The sequence below is a fragment of the Lacerta agilis genome, chromosome 3, assembly GCF_009819535.1.
Source record: "Lacerta agilis isolate rLacAgi1 chromosome 3, rLacAgi1.pri, whole genome shotgun sequence".
Taxonomy (NCBI): domain Eukaryota; kingdom Metazoa; phylum Chordata; class Lepidosauria; order Squamata; family Lacertidae; genus Lacerta; species Lacerta agilis.
Genome location: NC_046314.1, coordinates 11,824,865 through 11,845,929, shown reverse-complemented (window position 1 = coordinate 11,845,929; position 21,065 = coordinate 11,824,865). Strand labels below are relative to the sequence as shown.

The following is a 21,065-nucleotide window of genomic DNA, read 5'->3' as shown; positions in this document are numbered from 1 at the left end:
AGTGTGAAGACGTGCGCATGCACACAAAAGCTCATAGCAAGAACAAACTTAGTTGGTCTCTAAGGTGCTACTGGAAGGAATTTTTTATTTTTTATATTGTTTTGCTCTAGGCTTGTTAATGCTGCTTGCTAAAAGCAGTTGAGGAGCTGATTCACCCGAGACCTTTAACTCTTCATGCAAGCGGTCCCAGCTATCTTGAGGCACACACAAAGATAACCAAATGCAACACAGAGATTTTGATCATCAGATTCCTGAAACAGCAGCACTTTTTCCACCCCAGAGCTGGAATTTCCTCCTGCCAGCTGTATCCACAAGAGAGGAGTTTCCACATTACATGGTCCTCATGCATGCATGGCCAGAAACGGCTGTGGATAATCACATACACAGGAGGGAAATGTCTTGCTTATAGAACTGTGATGATCTCAGACTCCAGATCCCATCATCCCCAACCACTGACCATGATGGCAGGGGCTGATGGGACCTGGAGTTCAACAACATCTGAAGGGTTACAGGTTCCCTATGCTTGTAATAAAACCTATTGGCTTTCCAAAACAACAATAACAACTCATCATTGGGAATATGTGAATCAGATCTACGTGTGTAAAGAGAGACCCCATTGAAAGTGCAGCAACAAGGAATGCTGCTGAGCCACATCAATACATTAATTTCCTAGTTCCTATCAAACACACACACACACACAAACAGAATCAAAGTTTATCTATTTCTGGAGTGGGAAGCTTGTGCCCCACCCTCGATGTCACTCTGAGCCTCCCTGACTAGGTCTGTTGGAAGAGGGAGTCCAGTGACATCTGGTAAGGTAAATGTAAAGCACCCCTGGATGGTTAAGTCCAGTCAAAGGTGACTATGGGGTGCGGTGCTCATCTCACTTTCTTTCTTTCTTTTTTTCTTTTTCAAAAAATTTATTGGTGTTTCCACATAAAAGAACAACAAATAAAACAACAACAAATAAAAACAATAAAACAAACCTGATACAATCAACAATAATAATGACAATAAAATAAAAAGAAATAAAACTTATACATACCTCACCACACCAAAACACAGGAATCTATTGTTTAATCACTTATTTCCAATCTTAATTAGGGGACTTCCCCCGCTCTCTCTTCTGCGTTCTATTTCAAATCTACTTTAGTAACTTTGTAACTAGTTTAACAATCATTCATCATAATTCTTAATCTTCCAATACACATCTTATACAACCTATAACTTTCAACTTATTATTATCACATAAAGTCATATTTCAAATCTTAACTCCTTACAGCCTATTTCCTCTTAACATTGTAAAACTATTGCTATTATTACTTCTAAATCCTACCTAAATAATATTATAATCAAAACTCATCTCACTTTCAGGTAGAGGGAGCCGGTGTTTGTCCACAGGCAGCTTTCTGGACAATGTGGCCAGAATGACTAAACCGCTTCTGGCGCAACGGAACACCGTGACGGAAACCAGAGCACACACACGGAAACACCGTTTACCTTCCCGCCGCAGCCGTACCTATTTATCTACTTGCACTGGCATGCTTTTGAACTGCTAGGTTGGCAGGAGCTGGGGCAGAGCAACAGGAGCTCACCCCGCTGTGCGGATTCGAACCGCTGACCTTCTGATCAGCAAGCCCAAGAGGCTCAGTGGTTCAGACCACAGCGCCACCCGCTCCCTTACCCCAAGTGCACCTGCATGTGTAACAGGAGTCGACTATAGCATCAAGACATGTCCTCACCTTACATTCAAGGCACCAAGTACTTAAAGTTACATTAAACAAAGAACTCTTCTCTCCGCCCCCTTCATGACAGGAGGCAAACTGATCTGACAGGCTCGCAACAGAGCTCCGAGTCCAACGCTACTGCCAAAATAATACTGAAACTGTACAGCCACAGAAGCTGCTTTTTAAAAAATGTATGGCATTAAAAGTCAAGACAAGAGAACTGTGGATTTAGAAGAAGAAGAAGAAGAAGAAGAAGAAGAAGAAGAAGAAGAAGAAGAAGAAGAAGAAGCATATACCGCAGCACACTCATTCCCTAGATTTGGTGTGGTACAGAACAAGAGATCATTGCGGTCTAACATGCTATATTTGAGAACAGGCTGGGTGGCAGTCATGGGGGAGGCGGGGTTTCCACCTGCAGCTTTTCCTATGCAGCAGAGCCAACTGTTTGGATTATAGGCTGTTCATAGGATATTTCTGGATTCATTTTAAAAATGAAAATGAAAAAGACCTGTGTTTGAGAACAAAGCTCCTTTGCGTGGGAGTGCAGCTGTAAAGCAAAGATCATTGTTATGCAAGCAGATATGAATCCATACCCAATGATCAAATAAGGTTTTGGAATTGTTTTGACAGTTGCTAGCTAGCTCCAATCGACTCTTCATCAGAGTGTTTGTAGGCAAAGATAAGAGCCACGATTTGACACACAGTTAGGCACCCTCAAGTCAATTGATTTCAAAGGGCTTTAGGTGCATGGAAACTCTGTGGCAAATACTTTTACTGATTATTATTATTTTGCAACAGAATGCTACGTACCAGTAATTTGGAAAGAAAGTTTCTCTCTTTCGTTCTTTCTTTCTGAAAAAAATAAAGTTCAATGAAACCTACCTGTTTTAATCATCATCTCTATTATTTCCTTGGTTAGAGTGTTGGATCGGGACCTGGGAGGCAAGAGGGATCAAATCCCAACGTAGGCCTGCAACTCCCTGGGTGACCCTGGGCCAGTCGCAATTTCTCAGCCCAACGTACCTCACAGGGTTGTTGTGAGGAGAAAATGGAGGGGGAGGAAACCACGTTTGCCACCTTGAGCATCTTAGAGCCAAGGTGGGATAATGAATAAAAACAACCTGTTCATTTTACGCGCAACTCAAGTCTTACTGCAGTGTGGAAGATTTGTGTCATTAAGTGCCAAAGCATCGACTGTGTTTTCTGAAAGGCAAGCAAACAACCAAAAACCAAATACCTTCATAGAATAGATCCAAAAGCAGTTTATATAGAGATAATAAACTGTGCGTAATAATTTACAGTAGACTAGACCGACACTAGTTACACTAACCAACATTGAATATTTACTTACGTAAGTTGCGTGGCAATGCTATCTGTTGCTCCTACAGAGCTGGACAGCTTGTCTTCTTTGGCACAAAGGACAAGCCACAACTGGCAAAGCTGCACAACTGTGTTGTCAAAGAATGCGCACGGAACACTGCATGTTCCGGACAGCAGTGTTTTATTGGCTTCCTTAAAAGTGCAGCATTTTAGCCACTTAACTTGAAACTTGGGGGGGGGGGGCGGTCCTGCCGTTGTTTATAGCATCCCTTCATACGGTCCGTTTATAACCACCAACACCCCAACTCTAAACATGCTTGCATAGCAACGAGTCCAGCAGCTTTCAAAAAGTACTTGCTTCCTGCTTGACACATTGATTTCCCGCCCCCCACAGATTTTCCCCACAGAAACTACTCCCATTTTCGTAATTCACACACCAGATTTCTGACACGTGTGCAACAAACCCTTGGGACACGCGGCACAAATGGCATGGTTTCCCCCCACCCCAACACAGGCACTACTGCCACACAGAAACAAACCCACCACAACTCATGTGCACATGCACCCACGTTTTTGGGATCGCAACATCGGGCTCCAGAACAGAAGATCATCAGCGGAAAGGGAATTTGGACCATTCTCTGTCTCTGGAAGCAGGGCTTCCAGAAGCACTGGGTGTGGGTGAGCTCTCTGACAAAAGTCAACAGGCAAGGTAGTAGAAGATCACTAATATTCTGTTGTGCATCAGCAACCTCTCACTAAATAATAACAATAAGCACATGCAGGCAGGCCTTATGTAAAATATACACCGGCCATTTTACATAAGTTATATCATATTCCCATATCACATTATGGGGAAGGGACTTAGCTCAGTGGAACAGAAGATTTCTAAGTTTAATCCCCAACATCTATAGGTAATGTTGGGAAAGAATCCCTGGCTGAAATCCCAGGAAAGGCGCTGCCTGTCAGTGTAGATGGCACTTAACTAGATGGGCAAAACTGGTCCCACTCAGTAATCCACAAACCTTTATCCCCACATTAACTGGGAACAACAGTTACGTCTACTTTAATGTTTCCCTGGGCATTCTTCACCTCGGGCAGGAATTGCCACTGGTGGTTTATCGCCCATGTTACAGCTACAGCCCAAACACATCAGTTTACACTGTGCAAGTCTTTACGCTTCTCTTAGCAGCTTCCAAATATTATTCTCCGTGGCCTGAAATATTACCTCATCAGACCAGTAAGGGGTGGGGGGTGGGGAAGGGACTCTAAGAGAAATAGCAACAGAATGATACAGCCAGGTATTTCAATAAGAGCAACGCATTGAAGATTGCCCAGCTGCAACTGACAAAGCCCAAACTGGATTAACCAGCTAGTGTCTCGTCACGCAAAATTCAGCCATAGAACTAATAACTTGGTGGGTTCCAGGCATACAAACACTCAGCACCTGCTTCCTATTATTATTACTATTATTATTAAGAATATGCTATTTAAGTTTTGATTTAAACAACAGCAGGAAATAATTCAGATAGGAAAGCATATCCCCCCCCCACACACACATGCACACCCTAGGAAAGTGTCGCTTACCTTCTCCAAAACAGAGGCCACCCTTTCTGAAGCACTTCAGAAATGCTAAAAGTTAGACCTGAAGCTAGGGAAACATTTATAAGAACTGCAGAGGGCACTGACATTTAATCCCGGATGCACATACGGGGGTGGGAGGAAAAGGTGACCTGCTTGGCACGCACCGAATAATAATAAAAATAATAATCTCTACAGTATTAATAAAAACGGCTCGGATGCAAGCGGAGCTCTATGGAGAGACCTGCCAGCAGTGCCGCTGGAGAGCAGGGGGTGGGGATGTTGCATTTCGCGGGGAACAAAGCGCCAAGGTGAAGCAAACCCGGAGCCAAGAAAGCGCTTTCGCCCCAGAGGAGCTGGAGAAAGAGCAGAGCCACGCAAGGGCTACCCACAACAACAACAGAAAAAGCGCCCACCCACCGCCCACCTAACGCGAGGAACCAGCCGACGGCTCTCCTCTCTGCGCGCTTACCGGGAAGCAAATCCCGCGGGGCAGCGCGGGGCTTACTTCCGAGTAAAGGGGCGCGGAGCCAGCTGGAGAGAGGAGGTAGATGAAGGAAGGGAGGCGTTTGTGTGTGTGTGTGTCTCAAAAGTGAGACGAGGCCAATGGAGAGTCTCTCCCGACCCCCGAGGGAGGGGTCGGCCAGGCTGCAGCCCCCCTCTGCATAGCAGGCAAGCGCGCCTCCTATGCGCCTCCCCGGCGCCAGGCGATGGCCCCTCCGCGCCCCTCGTACCTGCCGGCCGGCCCCCTAGACTCGCCAGCGCCGGAGATCCGCCGACGCGCGGCTGGCGACTTCAGCAGGGAAGGCAGCCCTGTGCCTGCAGCAACAGCAGCACCGCATTCCCCCCGTCCACCACCTCCTCCTCCCCGCCTGTTTCTGCCATTGCTCCCGCCAGGGTCTTACATCAGCTGCCGCCGGAGGATTCCGGAGAGGAAAGGCGAGCAGCAGCAGCAGCAGCAGCCAACCAGCCTTTCTGTTTGCACAAGATGCGCCGGGAAGGAGAGGGAGGGCGGCTTTCCCCGATGTCTCCCACTCCCTCCTCCCTCCCTCCGGGCCAGACTTTGGCGAGGTGCTTTGTTATTGGCGGACGCCGCCGCTGGACTTGCTGCTCCCGCGGGTGGTTTCCCCCTAGCAAGCGTGAGAAAAGGACGCCAACTCCGCCGGCGCGCAAAGCGAGCGAGCGCGCGCTCCTCCAGCAAACGCAGCCCAGCCGGGATGGGAGAGAAGTGCTCTCAGCAGGCGCGTGCACAGACTAGGAAAGAGGCACGGGTGGGGGGGGGGAGTTCACCAGTGGCGTCTATGTAATGTAATCCTATGCATTGCTGGTCGGGGTGGGGGGGGGGGAAGAGATAGAAAAGGGTTATGTGCGCGCCAAGGACGGGGGCCCACCCGCTTTATGGCATGCATTATTACGCACTCTGCATGGCCAGGGCGCTCCGGCTGCTGGCGTCTCCCCGCCGCCAGGGGCAGGACGAGGGAGAGAAGCGCCAGCCAAACTCCTGCCTCCCTCCTCCTCCCACCCAGGGCACTTGCAAGCTGTGCATGACAAGTGCACAAAGACGAGGCCCTGCTCTGTTGCCTCTTTCTCTTCCACGCGGCGTTTGCATGCCCAGATGTTGTGCGCGCATAAGGCAGGAGGCGCGTTACTGTTGGTGCCTGCGCATAGGTGGAGGCGGCCAGCGGCAGCGATACCTACCAGCAGGAGCATAGCAGCATCATTTGGCCACCAAATCGGAACAATCCTCAAAAAAGAGTTGGGTTTTTAGGGATTGGGAGAGCGGGAGCCGTCAGAAATAAGCCTACCCCAGACACACAAGGCAAAGAGAAACTCTCAAGTGAAAATTTATTTTAAGGGAGGGTGTGTTCTTAAGTTTATGATTGGTCAACAAAATTACGCTGCCTTTTATTTGTTTGGACGACGTGTTTTATTGTTTTATAATTGATGGTTTGTAGGCTTGCTCATTTAATGCCCTGCAGTTCCTGCTGGTGTCTGCACAAAAGTATTTTGAACAAAATAATAATAATTAAAAGCTATACTCCCTTTGTAGGTAGAGGGTTGTTGGGGGTTTTTGCAGGTCATTTGTACATCTTATCTGTCAGGCCTCTTTTGTCTTTAAAAAGGTAAAGGGACCCCTGACCCGTTAGGTCCAGTGGCGGACGACCCGGGTTGCGGCGCTCATCTCGCTTTACTGGCCGAAGGAGCTGGCGTACAGCTTCCGGGTCATGTGGCCAGCATGACTAAGCCGCTTCTGGCGAACCAGAGCAGCACACAGGAAGACCGTTTACCTTCCTGCCGGAGCGGTACCTATTTATCTACTTGCAATTCGTGCTTTCGAACTGCTAGGTTGCCTTTGCTTCTATCCAAATCCTGTATAATCTTACTGCTTGCAGGTTTCCCATAGGCACCTGGTTAGCTACTTGGAGAATAGGATGCTGGACTAGATGGGTCGTTGGCCTGATCCAGCAAGCCTCTTCTATGTTCTTACATCCGGTTCTCATAAGATGATATTTACACCAGTACTATTGTGGGGAAAGTAGAGCACAAAAACATAAATGCAAGCAGCCATTGCTAAATCCAACTCATTGTCACCAATAAAAAATGCAAAGCTCCCAGCTTGTTTTAATTCAAATTGTATTTTAATCGTGAAGCCAACCTGCTTCCTGCCCAAATATTTCCTGGTGTGGGGAAAATGAGAAGAGCACATTTTGCTCAATGGAGAATTCAGATGGGAGGCTTCCATGCTACACTACACTTGCTAAATGTTTGGAAACCTGTATTATAGTTCAGTACATGTTTACAGCTGTGAGCTATATGGTTCTACAAGCAATGTGTTTTTTAGTTTGAGAGAGATCAGCATTTCCACATTTCTAAGGAAGCCTAGAGAAACTCATTATAGGGCTGAGTAGCTTATACTGTATATAGTTTGAATACTTGCATACACATGGTGGGAATTACAACCGGAGGTAAGAAATGGGAGGGGGGAATGGAGCCCCCCCACACACACAGCTATTCCTAGGCCCCATGCTGCTTCCTTGTTTTGATTCATAACTTGAAACACAGTAATGGGTTTAAAGCTTGTAGCTTGAATTGAAAACACAAGGATTGGAATGCAAATGATCTTGAAAATTGGAGAGCAAAACTGAAAGCATTTGATCAAAAGCAAAAAGGCAATCATATTGCACACATACTTGTTTTATTGTAAAGATTGATCTCCTGCTCTTCAGATTCTCACAGCAACTTGACAACATTTCAAAACGCCATAAAACAAAAACATACCATGAAATCTGCAAAGTCTGTACAAGTACCATAAAGGTAAAGGTAAAGGGACCCCTGACCATTAGGTCCAGTCGCGGATGACTCTGGGGTTGCAGCGCTCATCTCGCTTTACTGGCCAAGGGAGCCGGCGTACAGCTTCTGGGTCATGTGGCCAGCATGACTAAGCCACTTCTGGCGAACCAGAACAGCAAATGGAAACACCGTTTACCTTCCCGCCAGAGCAGTACCTATTTATCTACTTGCACTTTGACGTGCTTTCGAACTGCTAGGTTGGCAGGAGCTGGGACCGAGCAATGGGAGCTCACCCAGCCTGATCGGCAAGCCCTAGGCTCTGTGGTTTAACCCACAGCACCACCCGGCGTCCATACCATAAAACAGGTCAAATTCAATGAAAAAGCCTGGCACCAAAATGGTTTCAAAGTAGGTGTCAGACGAGCCTTCCTTGGTGAGAGCAATTGGTGTGCCACCACTAGGAAGCCCCTTTCCCTAGTAACCCTCTCCCCTGCTATACCTCAGATGACAAGAGAACCCTTAGAAGGGTCTTTGAAGAAGATGTACTCAAAGGCCCATGTGGAGATAGGAGAGCCTTCAGATGAGCACATGGGGACCAAGGAAAGGCAAATACATCATATTGGAAGGATTCCAGAATCAGATATTCTTTTATTACAGAGGGTGCTAGCTTCATCTCTCCATGCAAGCTTTGCAACAGGACTGGGGGAACCTATGGTCCTCCAGTAATTTGTTCGGCTACAGTTCCTGTCCGTCATCCAGCTCTTAAGCAGAGAGCTATGGATTCCACACTTTACATGCAAGGCATAGCAGTGCAGTCACGATGAATTTCAGAACAAATGCCCATGTTGGTATCCGGCAATATTTCATATTTGCCTGCACAGCCTCATGGTTCCAAACAGGTGCAAAAAAAAATGGGGAGAGAGAGAGAGACGGGCCTCTGCAGCTATTCCTAGGTCTCATGCTGTTTATCTATTTGATTTGTAGCCATTGGGCTGTAAATAAATTATACTCATATTTATTTATGTGACAGAACTTGAAAGGAGGAGTGAGTGAGTTTCTGTAGTTATATACCCAGAAAGGTGATGAATTTGGTTGCAGGGAGAATTATAGCTGCATGTAGGAATAAAAGCTGCAGGTGTGCTGTTGGCAGACATTGCTAGGCTGTCCACTCCAAGCAATCCATCAGAAGTGAGGGGCAGAAATCCCAACATAATGTGTTGGGACTTAAGAATGAACATCTATATCTAGGGTTCATCAATATCTAGGCTCGACTCTGGCTCCCATCTTCCTTGACCAATGCCCATGCTGGCTGATGCTGATAGGAGGTGCAATACAACAAAATCTCAGTTTCCTCACCCCTTATGTACAGAACACATGCATAAGCATATACTCAGGCCCCAAAATGGAAAAACTTCACTTTCATGTATTTCTATACAGCTGTCTGTGCACAGTTGGCACTTTTTACTGGGTAGCTGGACATGTACGGAAGTGAGAGCTGGACCATAAAGAAGGCTGATCGCCGAAGAATTGATGCTTTTGAATTATGGTGCTGGAGGAGACTCTTGAGAGTCCCATGGACTGCAAAAAGATCAAACTTATCCATTCTTAAAGAAATCAGCCCTGAGTGCTCACTGGAAGGACAGATCCTGAAGTTGAGGCTCCAGTACTTTGGCCACCTCATGAGAAGAGAAGACTCCCTGGAAAAGACCCTGATGTTGGGAAAGGTGGAGAGCACAAGGAGAAGGGGATGACAAGAGGATGAAATGGTTGGACAGTGTTCTCGAAGCGACTAGCATGAGTTTGGCCAAACTGTGAGAGGCAGTGAAGGATAGGCGTGCCTGGCGTGCTCTGGTCCATGGGGTCACGAAGAGTCGGACACGACTGAACGACTGAACAACAACAACAACAGCTGGACATGCAATTCCTTCCCCTAACAAAACAGGGTCTCAAGGCGAGCATCTGACATCCAGTCCAAATGAAAAGCTTTTAAGCAATTAATATTCCCAGGCTCGGGTATTTCCTAACTGAGGATGCTGACCCACCCAAGACTTCATTAAGATGCACTTGACAACTTTGGTGGTGTTGGTTTTTTTCCTTATTAGAGCACCTTGTGCCACTTTTCACTCCCATGAGTCACAAAGCTGCTTCCATACCATAAATGATAACACCACAACCACAACACAAATCGTATAAGATAATTAGCCAATCAACCACCTTCTATAAAACACTATTGACAAAGCAACTTAAAAATAGGCTAAACGGCACAACCACAAGAAAAGTCAAAATATTCACAAGGCATTGCAGCACTCAATCTATTTTTATTATTAGATTTATATTAAATAATATATTTATTATTATATTGTTAGGCACAGGTTCCTGTATGCTTTGCTGTACACAAGCTATTGCAGCAATAACTCAGTATATCGCCTGGTCCTGTGTATGCTTATTTGGCAGTAACACCCACTTATTGGTTTAGGCCAGGCTTCCTCAACCTCGGCCCTCCAGATGTTTTGAGACTACAGTTCCCATCATCCCTGACCACTGGTCCTGCTAGCTAGGGATCATGGGAGTTGTAGGCCAAAAACATCTGGAGGGCCGTGGTTGAGGAAGCCTGTCTTAAGCTGTAATCCTGAATGCCAAGAGTGAGTAACATGTGGCCCTCTAGATATTGATGGACTACAACTCCCATCATCCCTGACCATTGTTCATGCAGTTGAGGCTGCCTTATACCGAGACAAGCAATTGGTCCATCTAGCTCAATACTGCTGACACTGGCTAGCAGCAGCTCTCCAGGGTTTCTGGAATTTGGCATTCCCAGCCCTACCCAGAAATGCCAGGAATTGAATCTGGGAGCTTTTACGTGGAATACAGTGGCCTCGCCATCGAGCTACAGCACGTCCAAGGCTATTTTGCTGTCGGATTCACCTCAGTTCGCTCATTTCCAATTATAGGACGTTGTTTTAATGCCGTTTGGTGTGTGAAAAGCACCTGACAGTCCCCAAGTCAAGAGCGAGCAGAGCTGTGCAAAATAAATCGGCCCCAGCCACTGTCACCTGAAGCTGCAGATCATCAGCCTGAGCTGAAGGCCACAGTGTGTGAGAGACCATCCAAATGTGCTAAGTGAGCGCACCCAGTTCCTAAGTAAGCCCAATGGCAGTACACTTTACAGCTTTTATGGTTTAGCTTTGAGGCCCAAATAAGCAAACTGCCACTAAACACAAGCCATTTATTTTAAAGTAATCCTATGTCAAGAGGAATACTCACATTTTAGAGTGGGAGCCAAATGCCACCCTCCGGACCTCTCTACCCGGCCACTAAGATGTTCCCCAGGCCCCACACCTCACCAGCCTTGCCTTGTGCAATTCTCAAGTGTTTTCGCCTGGCTGGGATGTGCCGCTGAACTGTGAAAATGCCCTTGCTTGTCACGACGGAGACGTGTGTTCGTGTGTGAGAGAGACAAGGAAAACTTCTGGCTTTTGCATGCTGGAATGCAGCCTAGCTCAACAAAGGTCACATCTGCACCAAACACTTAAAGCTCACATCTTCCCCCAGATAAACTTTGGGCCCCTTAATTTTTGTTAAGGGTACTGGGAATTGTAGCTCCGTGAAGGGTCAACCACAATTCGCAGGATTCTTTGGTGAAAGCCATGTGGTTTTAAAGGTATGGTGTGGTGTGAACAAAAATAAGAATGGTGGGATGTAATCCACTGCGAGCAGTCAAATAAAACATTAATAATAATAATAATAATAATAATAATAATAATAATAATAATAATAAATATTTTCTTTGTATGCCGCCTTTCTATCTTACGATACTCAAGGCAGTTTGCAAGCAGAAGAAACAAAAGATGTACATCTTATAACAATCTAATGCAATACAAAAATGTGATAATAAAACAAAACTTTAAGATAAGCAACCTACATCAAAAAGTAACATTCAACAATTATTAGAGTAACATAAAATAGTATCAACATATAAAAGTTAAACAGAAATCCACTCAACATTTACAATAAACAATTTCTAAACTAATCAATAAAACAACGGCAAGCTGTGAGGGATCCTATTCCCTCCCCTTCAATACTTCCCCAACAGTGACCCCCCCTAGGTTTCACTGACAACTAGGATGAATCCTTCAGTGTTCATATGGGAGTTGTCTCTGGGGTACCTCGGGGCTCTACGTTTGAAAACCTCTTGCCACCTATGGGATCTCCCTACCAGGGTTCCCAACTACTGCAGTTTGCCTCCCCTTTAGCCAAACAAGTGGCACACTTGGCCTCACTGTCCAGCCCTCTGTATGACAGGAGAATAAGCAAACGGTTTCCTCTTCCACAGGAAAGCTTTGTTCTCTCCTCTTAGTCAAACCTCTTAAGGTACTGATACACTGCCACAGTCAACAAACGTTTAAGCACATTTAACTTTATTAGGTAACTTGAAAACATGGATGTCTCGGGTTATTACTGGTACAAATCTTCTTCTCATGTAATTCAGCTTAGTTATAATATTTCCTGCATCCCTTTAGCAATGGTAATGACCTTTCCTCCCATTCCCCAAAGCCTAACCTCTCATTTTCTGTCTCTAATCCTCCACCCCAACTGCCAAACCCCCAACTGCCTTTTAACTGTTGTTCCCCCCCCCCTTTTAGAATGCCAACTAGCTCCGCCTCCCAGGGAACACCTACCTAACATGGGAGTGATAGGTTAACCCATGATGAACCTGAACCATCAGCAGGCATTATTCCGCCACACAAGCCACAGTACATAAAATAATACAATACAAATTGAGAAGCAAAGACTGGAGGGTGGGGCAGGGCAGGTATGCCTGATGGAGTCTCTCCCCTCACAGTTCCTTGTTTTGCTAGACTGGACATGAAAGGGAATGTTTGGTCCAGCCAGTCAAAACTTCCTGTCTCTTCTGGCCTGCAGCATCCTTCCTTGCATGTGACCTTTCCAGACCTGGCAAAAGGCCAAGGCATGCTGCCTCTCTCTCTTTTCCATCTTCCTTTCATCCTGTGAACGGCTGGACTGCTAGTCTGCAGCCACTAGGTAAATCTCCCTTATGGGGTAAACCTGTTTGTATATGTTTGAAACTTTAAGCCTAAAACCTGCCTTCAGGGATCACACTGTGCTCTGCCTGGTCGTGATTCAACTTTCTTTTTTGTTATTTACGAATAAGACTGTGGTGTCTTTATTCTTTTAGGAGGGATTCAAAGGGGTCTTACCAGGAAAATATTAGAACACATTTCAATCTGGAGAAGCCAGATTGAATTGCTTATTGTCTTAAGCAGCCATCCTCAAACTCGGCCCTCCAGATGTTTGGGGACTACAACTCCCAACATGCCTAGCTAACAGGACCAGTGGTCAGGGATGATGGGAATTGTAGTCCCAAAACATCTGGAGGGCCGAGTTTGGGGGTGCCTGTTCTTAAGGAACTCACATGAGCTTGCAAACAGCTTTCTGCTGCATAAGAATGGGAATGCACTCTGCTAAGTAAAAGAACTTGCTAGCGCAAGTTAGGAAGGATATCAATAAACAATATATCCTCTCCTGCCACCCTGAACATTCCAACAAGAATCACATCCATTGCTCTGCCTGCCATACCCACTTTTTGTCTCTGTCCCACCCACCACTGGCATGAGACACACACATAGACCCCCCCCCCAAGAAGATTGCCCATGAAGAAATGTGACCCATGGGCATTAGAAGGTTCCCCACTTCTATTTTAGAGATAATTTGCATTTGTTTCTTGATCCAGATTTTTTAAAATTCTATGTTAAATGGGATCCTTCCGGGCAGCTAATAACCGCCAAATTCCAGCAGGCAAAGAGCAGAATCTTACTGTTATGTACTGAGTTGAATAGGATCCAAACTGCAGCAGTCTGATTGGTCCTAGAAGAAGAAGAAGAAGAAGAGTTTGGATTTGATATCCCGCTTTTCACTACCCGAAGGAGTCTCAAAGCGGCTAACATTCTCCTTCCCCTTCCTCCCCCACAACAAACACTCTGTGAGGTGAGTGGGGCTGAGAGACTTCAGAGAAGTGTGACTAGCCCAAGGTCACCCAGCAGCTGCATGTGGAGGAGTGGAGACACGAACCCGGTTCCCCAGATTACGAGTCTACCGCTCTTAACCACTACACCACACTGGCCTAGAACAATAGGATTGAGATTGCAGCAGTCTGACTGGTCCCAGAACAATAGGATTGAGATTGCAGCAGTCTGATTGGTCCCAGAACAATAGGATTGAGATTGCAGCAGTCTGATTGGTCCCAGAACAATAGGATTGAGATTGCAGCAGTCTGATTGGTCTGCAGGAGCCACCCAATCCAGCTCCAGGTGGAAGTGAATCCGCATTCCGATTGGCATACAGGACTATCCCGGAATTAGCCAATCACGTGGGGGCCATTGTGTAAATAGTGTATATAAAGCAATGTTTTGGGGGAACTGCATTCCTCACTACTATGAGCTGAATAAAGAGCATGAAATTCACACTTGACTCCGAGTATATTTCACTTACATTACTCCATAAGTCAAGCTAAAAGCAAACGTTTGCCGGAAAGGTCAAAGCCAAGGCTTGGAATTGGACCTGGAAACAGTAATGATACTGGTGTTACAATCAGGCTCCCATTAGGTGCGTCTTTCACTGACTGAAGAGCGTGAAATGACAATAATATGCAGCGAGAGCTCATATTACCCTATCCTTTGTCCTTGGAAACCTTAGAAAAAGCTGCCGAAGGAGAGGGATTGTGAGCAACATCATGGGAAGGGTGCCTCTAGGACGAAGGTGAAACTACGACGTTGCCATGTTATCTTTGCTACTGGTTGCTATGTGCTGTTTAAGTAATCTTGCTACATTTATAGTATTGTAGTGTGTGGGGTTTGGGGGTATGCTGTTCTATTTTTGCTCTGCTATGTTATTGTGGGATTTTTTTGTAGTGCCCGTTTGAAATGCATCCCTGTTTCTTGGAGCACAGTTTCTTTTTTTCCCTTTTTGGGGGGAAAAGCGGCACACAAATAAAACGAATGAGTGAATAAGGAAGCCGAGGCCCTCCAGCATTGCCAATGACCAGGAAAAATGACATCCGGAAAGCCACCGGTTCCCCATCCCCGACCTACTAATAATAATTTGTATTTAGCAAGAGTGAATTCACATGCTGGCAGGCCACTGCACACACATTCTAGAGATGAATATAGCATACAGATAGGCAAGGGAGAGTAAATGGGTCAACAAATATTTATCAAAACCAGGTTGGCTTTTCAGTATGTTTTATGTAACAACACGCTGCAGCTCAGCAGAAGCAGGTTGCAGTTCCTGGCCAGAGTTTCCTGGGGAGTAAAACACCCTGATCCAGTTTTGCCACTTTTCTGTGATTAATGTTAAATGTGGTGCATAAATAGCTGGCTCTTTCCATCCACCATCTGCTTGGTGCATAGGTTAAAATCGTCTCCTGTGTTTCGTCATCTACTCGGGAATTATTCTGCCTTAACCACCAGTATCATGGCTGTTATAAAGTCTGCTTATGAACATTAAGAACCCTACTGTGGACATGCACAGTGGCCATGCAGAAAGACCCTCCAAGTGTCCCTATTTTCCAGGGACAGTTCCAGATTTACAGAAGTTGTCCTGGTTTGTGATTTGATCTTGGAATGTTCCGCTTTTCCTTAGGACATCCCTAAAAGGTAAAGGGACCCCTGACCGTTAGGTCCAGTCACGGCCGACTCTGGGGTTGCGGCGCTCATCTCGTGTTACTGGCCGAGGGAGCCGGCGTATAGCTTCCGGGTCATGTGGCCAGCATGACAAAGCCGCTTCTGGCGAACCAGAGCAGCGCACGGAAACGCCATTTACCTTCCCTATTTATCTGCTTGCACTTTGACGTGCTTTTGAACTGCTAGATGGGCAGGAGCTGGGACCGAGCAACGGGAGGTCACCCCGTCGCGGGGATTCAAACCGCCGACCTTCTGATCGGCAAACCCTAGGCTCTGTGGTTTAGACCACAGCGCCACCCGCCACACCCCTATTTTCATCAAATAAATGTTGGAGGGTATGGAGGTTTATGACCCCCGAGCCAACCTTTAGAAGACATCTGAAGGCAGCCCTGAATAGGAAAGGTGTTTTTTTTTAAAAAAAATCTAATGTCTTATTGTGTTTTTATATATGCTGGAAGCTGCCCAGAGTGGGTGGAGCAACCCCGTCAGATGGAAGGGATATAAATAAATTGTTGTTGTTGCACAGGGCACCCCTATTTTCATTGGAGAAATGTTGGAGGGTATGCCTGCAGATGTGTATGGGGCGCACATGAGCAGGACACATGCACAATAACACTCTCCCATTTATGATCACCCCTGCTGATTTATCTCTTTCCACATATGTCCCAAGACGGTGTACAAAATATTATCCAAACAGTTGAGCTGATGGCCCTTATTAATTTCTCTACATGTAGAAATTACTCACAGCTGGATTCTGCCAACAACTGAAACACCTCTACTTTTTTTTAAAAAAATGTTGGTTGTAGACCAACTGTTACCACAAGTGGGTTTTTTTTCTGGGAGGATGCAGGGGTACGCATACCCCTAAACATTTTGTGAATCTAATGGGAGAAGAAACTAATTCTTTTTAGATAGATGATAGTTAGATAGATAGATAGATAGATAGATAGATAGATAGATAGATAGTTTCTTCTCTAGCACGGTGAATCATCAGTTCCATTGCTACCCTTGATGGTAGCCTCACTTCCTGTCACGGTGTTTCCTGAGTCTCAGATGGAAGTGAGTGTTTAATGTGTGAAGCAGTGTGGAATGTGTATGTGTGATGCTTTACTGATGAAAGTTTGGCTTCGTTGAAGGGCAGTATTTCAATATGAGCAGGAAAATTACTGTTTTTCACCAGAGGAATCAGGAAGATGTTAGTGCACATAACCTCATGCCAATGTGGAAGTTACTGTGAGCTGTCCGCTGTGTAATATGAGGTAATGTGTGTTCTTTGTACTTTTGTCTATTTACTGTATTTATTTCCCCCGATTCGAACTATAAAATGGTGATTTTCTTGAGTCAAAATGAGAGAAGAAGAAGAGGAAGAGTTTGGATTTGATATCCCGCTTTATCACTACCCGAAGGAGTCTCAAAGCGGCTAACATTCTCCTTTCCCTCCCTCCCCCACAACAAACACTCGGTGAGGTGAGTGGGGCTGAGAGACTTCAAAGAAGTGTGACTAGCCCAAGGTCGCCCAGCAGCTGCATGTGGAGGAGCGGAGACACGAACCCGGTTCCCCAGATTACAAGTCTACCGCTCTTAACCACTACACCACACTGGCTCTCCCCCCTAAACCTTTTTTTGGGGGGGGAAGCACTGGTTACCATGCTAGAGTCTACCAATCATGGATATTCCAGTGACAAGCATCGCTATGGAACAAAAAAGTGGATTGAAACAGGCCACATTCCTTGGAGTTATAAAGATGACTGCCCTGCCGTTCATTGACTCTGGAAGATACTCAGCAGCAGAAAAGTCACCTGGTAGGATCATTGGCGGAGAGGCACTGTCTGCCAACTAAGCTTGCTGTTGCTGCTGCGTAACTAATTGACTTGGCATTTCAAAGCTGCAGCCACACACACATTTTCCCTTCTGCATCCAGAGGGAGAGCGAGAGAGAAATCTGCATTGCTCAATGGACACCAAACTTTGCTTCATTCTCCAGGGAGCTATATGGATGTAGTCCCTGTTCCAGAGATTGTTATTGCCCTTGAAAGAGATTGTCAGGGAACTGTCCCCGGGCGCAGCGCAAGGTGGTGGCAGGGCTCTCGGGATGCTACAGAGAGCCGGTCCCACCTGACCAGCAGCACGCAGGCTTTTCAGGGTATGGAGGGAGAAGGCTCTGAGGATGCTGAAGAGCCCTCACACTCCTCTCGCTCAAGGGGCGAGGAAGAAGACACGCAGCTTCCGGCGCCCCAAAGCCGTCGAGGGGTGAAACGAAAGGATGGGAGGCGGGGTTTCTGCATACTGAAGCTCTTTTGTTGGGGTCAGAACCAGAAGGGGCCATTCCCGGATTCTGACGGTGCTTGATACAGACATGAACTTATTAGCTCTGTATTGTACAATAAAACTCTTAAAGGAAACTCAGAGTTTTGCCTGCTTACTCATGAGCAACCAACAGAGGACCTTACAGAGATGAAGGGGAAAATGTGGCCTAAAAAATGCCAGCTAGCTGATAGCTTTCCCACCAGAGGGTTTTGGTTCTTTAAGTTTAGTGTTACACTTCTTGTGTCCCTGTCTAAATAACCCAATAAGGAAGGGAACCTCTTTCTCTGAAATCCACTGCTGAGGCCTGACATAGCCTGCCCTTTCATTATTTTTAACCTGGTCTGGCACAGACTAGTACCAGGCAGCTGGAACTAACCACCCATTCCATTTCCCACACTGTACCAGCAAAGGTGGGGAAATTTTGACCACCCATTTGCCAATCACCTGATGGTCCAATGACGACAGGCAGCTGGGGAATGCCCACCTGGTTTGAATTCAAACTCCTCCAGGAAAGGCATGGAGCTTTGCAAATGCCAATGATATCATCTGATCTCAGTGCTGTGTAGGAGGTTTTGCAGATGCTGCCAGTCACCAGGTCAGCGATACCTGGAAACCCTCTTTGGGCCCCGCTGCATATTTACCTGCTCCACATCCAACATCATATATGACATCAGGTGTAGGGCGGGTGGACATGGCTTGGCCGGAACAGCTTGGCGGGCCAAACTGGGAGGTCTGGTGGGGCTAATTTGGCCCATGTGTTTGAGGCATTACAGGAAATCAAAAAGGTGGGTACATGCAGTGCTCTTTGGAGCAGTTCCACTGCCACCTCGTAAGCCCACCAGGGTCCACTAGCAAAGGAAGGCACATAAGAACATAATAAGAGCTGGATCAGGCCAAAGGTCCATCTTAGTCCATCATCCTGCTCTTACAGTGGCCAACCGGATGCCTGTGGGAAACGGGCAAGCAGGATCCGGACACAAGACCCAAGAAGGGTCTGAGTACAAGCACAAGGGAGCCCCCACTTAGAAGATCATCGTCATCATCATCTTTGGGTGGCTTCCAACAAAATATTAAAAATACAACACCAGACATTATAAACTTCCCTAAACAGGGCTGCCTTCAGATGTCTTCTGAATCCTTTGTCCAGGATCGCCACTCCACTCAAAGCTGGGACCAACACTGCTCTTTCATACAATAATCCCACCCACAGTGCGCCATCCCCAAATGGCCCTGTGCCTTGAACGCACCATCCTTTTCGCCTTCTTTCCTTCCCTTTTACAGAAGAGCTAAAGGAGAGGCTCGGCAAAAAAGAGAAAAGGCAAATCAGCTTTTGCAGAAGGTTAAACGGCCATGTGCAGCAAAGCCAGAGTTACAGATGAGCATTGCCTTTGTACTTCTACACTCTCAACTGCCCCTAGTAACCCCGTGACCTGGCTTCTCTTCTTCACTGCCCGGGGAAGCAGTCATCAAAAGATCAGCTCTGGGTAGTAGCAGAGAACAGTTACTTCAACTGACAGCCTAAACAAAAGATAGATTTGCAAGGCTGTTTAAGCCAGAGAGAGAGAGAGAGAGAGAGAGAGAGAGAAGGCTAAAGACTAGGATTCAACTTTCAGAGTGGCAGGATTGTCCCACATAGTTAAGGCAAAAACAACAACAACAAACTATCCTGGGTGTCCAAATCAGAGTGTGTCACCCGTTTTGCACACCTGTCTGTATCCACACATTAGCCGACACCAACCTGTCAAACCCACACTTTTAAGAAGTTTGACGTCGTTTCTTTTCGTCTAAACTGCATACTATTAATAGGAGAGGGGTAGCTGTATCAGGAACCAACAAAGCATGTATAGTATGTATAGCATTTTAAAGAATAACCACATCTATTTTAAAAAGGCATAAGCCTTTGTACACCAGTGCCTGCTTCCTCAGATGCATGTGGGAAGAATCAAACCAGGCCAATATAGAAGTCAACTCAACTTCCGGTCCATTCAGTTACAGATCCTAAAGTCATTCAGCGCTCGGGAATGCATAATCACAGGGAGGGTAATTTTGAGCCGAACAAGGATCAAAGAGGAAAGGGTTAAGCCATCTTTCTCCCTGCACCCATCTTTTTGTCAGCTCCCAGACTGCTTTGGCTTTTGTTTAAAATCCACAGATGAAAGAAAAGGGAGACTGCATAATGCATAGCTTCCTCTGGAGTCTACTCATCCCATACTTCTACAGCTCTGCCAAACAGTAGCTGAGTGAACTCTGGTAAATATCACTTCTGATGCTAAGAGGGTGGCAGAGAGAGACCTCGCTGTTGAGTCACATGTTGCTTTATGTACCTTCTGTGAATCTAGTGGTGGAATGAAACTCATGCTAGAGAGTTTTGCAGGAGTGCGTATGGTGGAAAGGGTGCCAAGAATCCCCGGGTGAAAAGGGTAGGATTTAACATACATAAACTGCATTAGGAAAATATGAGCTCCATTATTTATGTTGGCAGTAATGGGTTTGTCTCCTGTCTGGTTTGAAAGGAGAACATTCGCAGCACAATCCTGTGTACGTTCACTTGGATGCAAGCCCCACAACGTTCAACTAGTGATTTAGTTCTTTTTAAAGGTGTTTATACACCACTTTTCAGTGAAATCAGAAAAAAGCGGTTTTAAAAAAAATTAAAACAATAAGCGCAAAGGAAAACTAATAAAACAGCGAAGACAGCTACAAGTGGGAACAGGCATTTAGGAAGCTAGACTTTCCCTGTTTAGCGCAAGGTGGTTCTTGAGCAGCCCTGCGGGGACAATGAGGAGGTAGATGCCACTTCAGATGGGACACTGGTGGCAGGTCTTCAGGTGGTTCTATCTTCTGTCTGTCTTTCCCTTGAGGAAAAATGGTTTCTGAGCAGCCCAGTGCTGATGGTTGTGGGACGGGGAAGCCACCTCAGCTACAAACCTAAGCACAGTTACTTAAGCAGGGCTAGTTACAAGTAGGTAGCTGTGTTGGCCTGCCATTGCCATAGTCAAAACAAAATAAAAAATAAAAAATTCCTTCCAGTAGCACCTTAGAGACCAACTAAGTTTGTTCTTGGTATGAGCTTTCATGTGCATGCACACTTCCTCAGATACAAGCAGGACTGAGGAACCAGAGACCTTCAAGAAGTTGCTGGG

General features: G+C 46.1%; 1 protein-coding gene across 1 annotated transcript in view; it reads right to left on the bottom strand.

Moving 5' to 3' along the window:
• PLCB4 (phospholipase C beta 4) overlaps positions 1-5,474 on the bottom strand; it is a 197,264-nt gene extending 191,790 nt beyond the window's left edge. Inside the window, 1 exon segment of the mRNA XM_033142845.1 lies at positions 5,360-5,474. The gene's annotated coding sequence lies outside the window, so the exon portion shown is untranslated.
• Between the last annotated feature and the right edge of the window lie 15,591 nt (positions 5,475-21,065).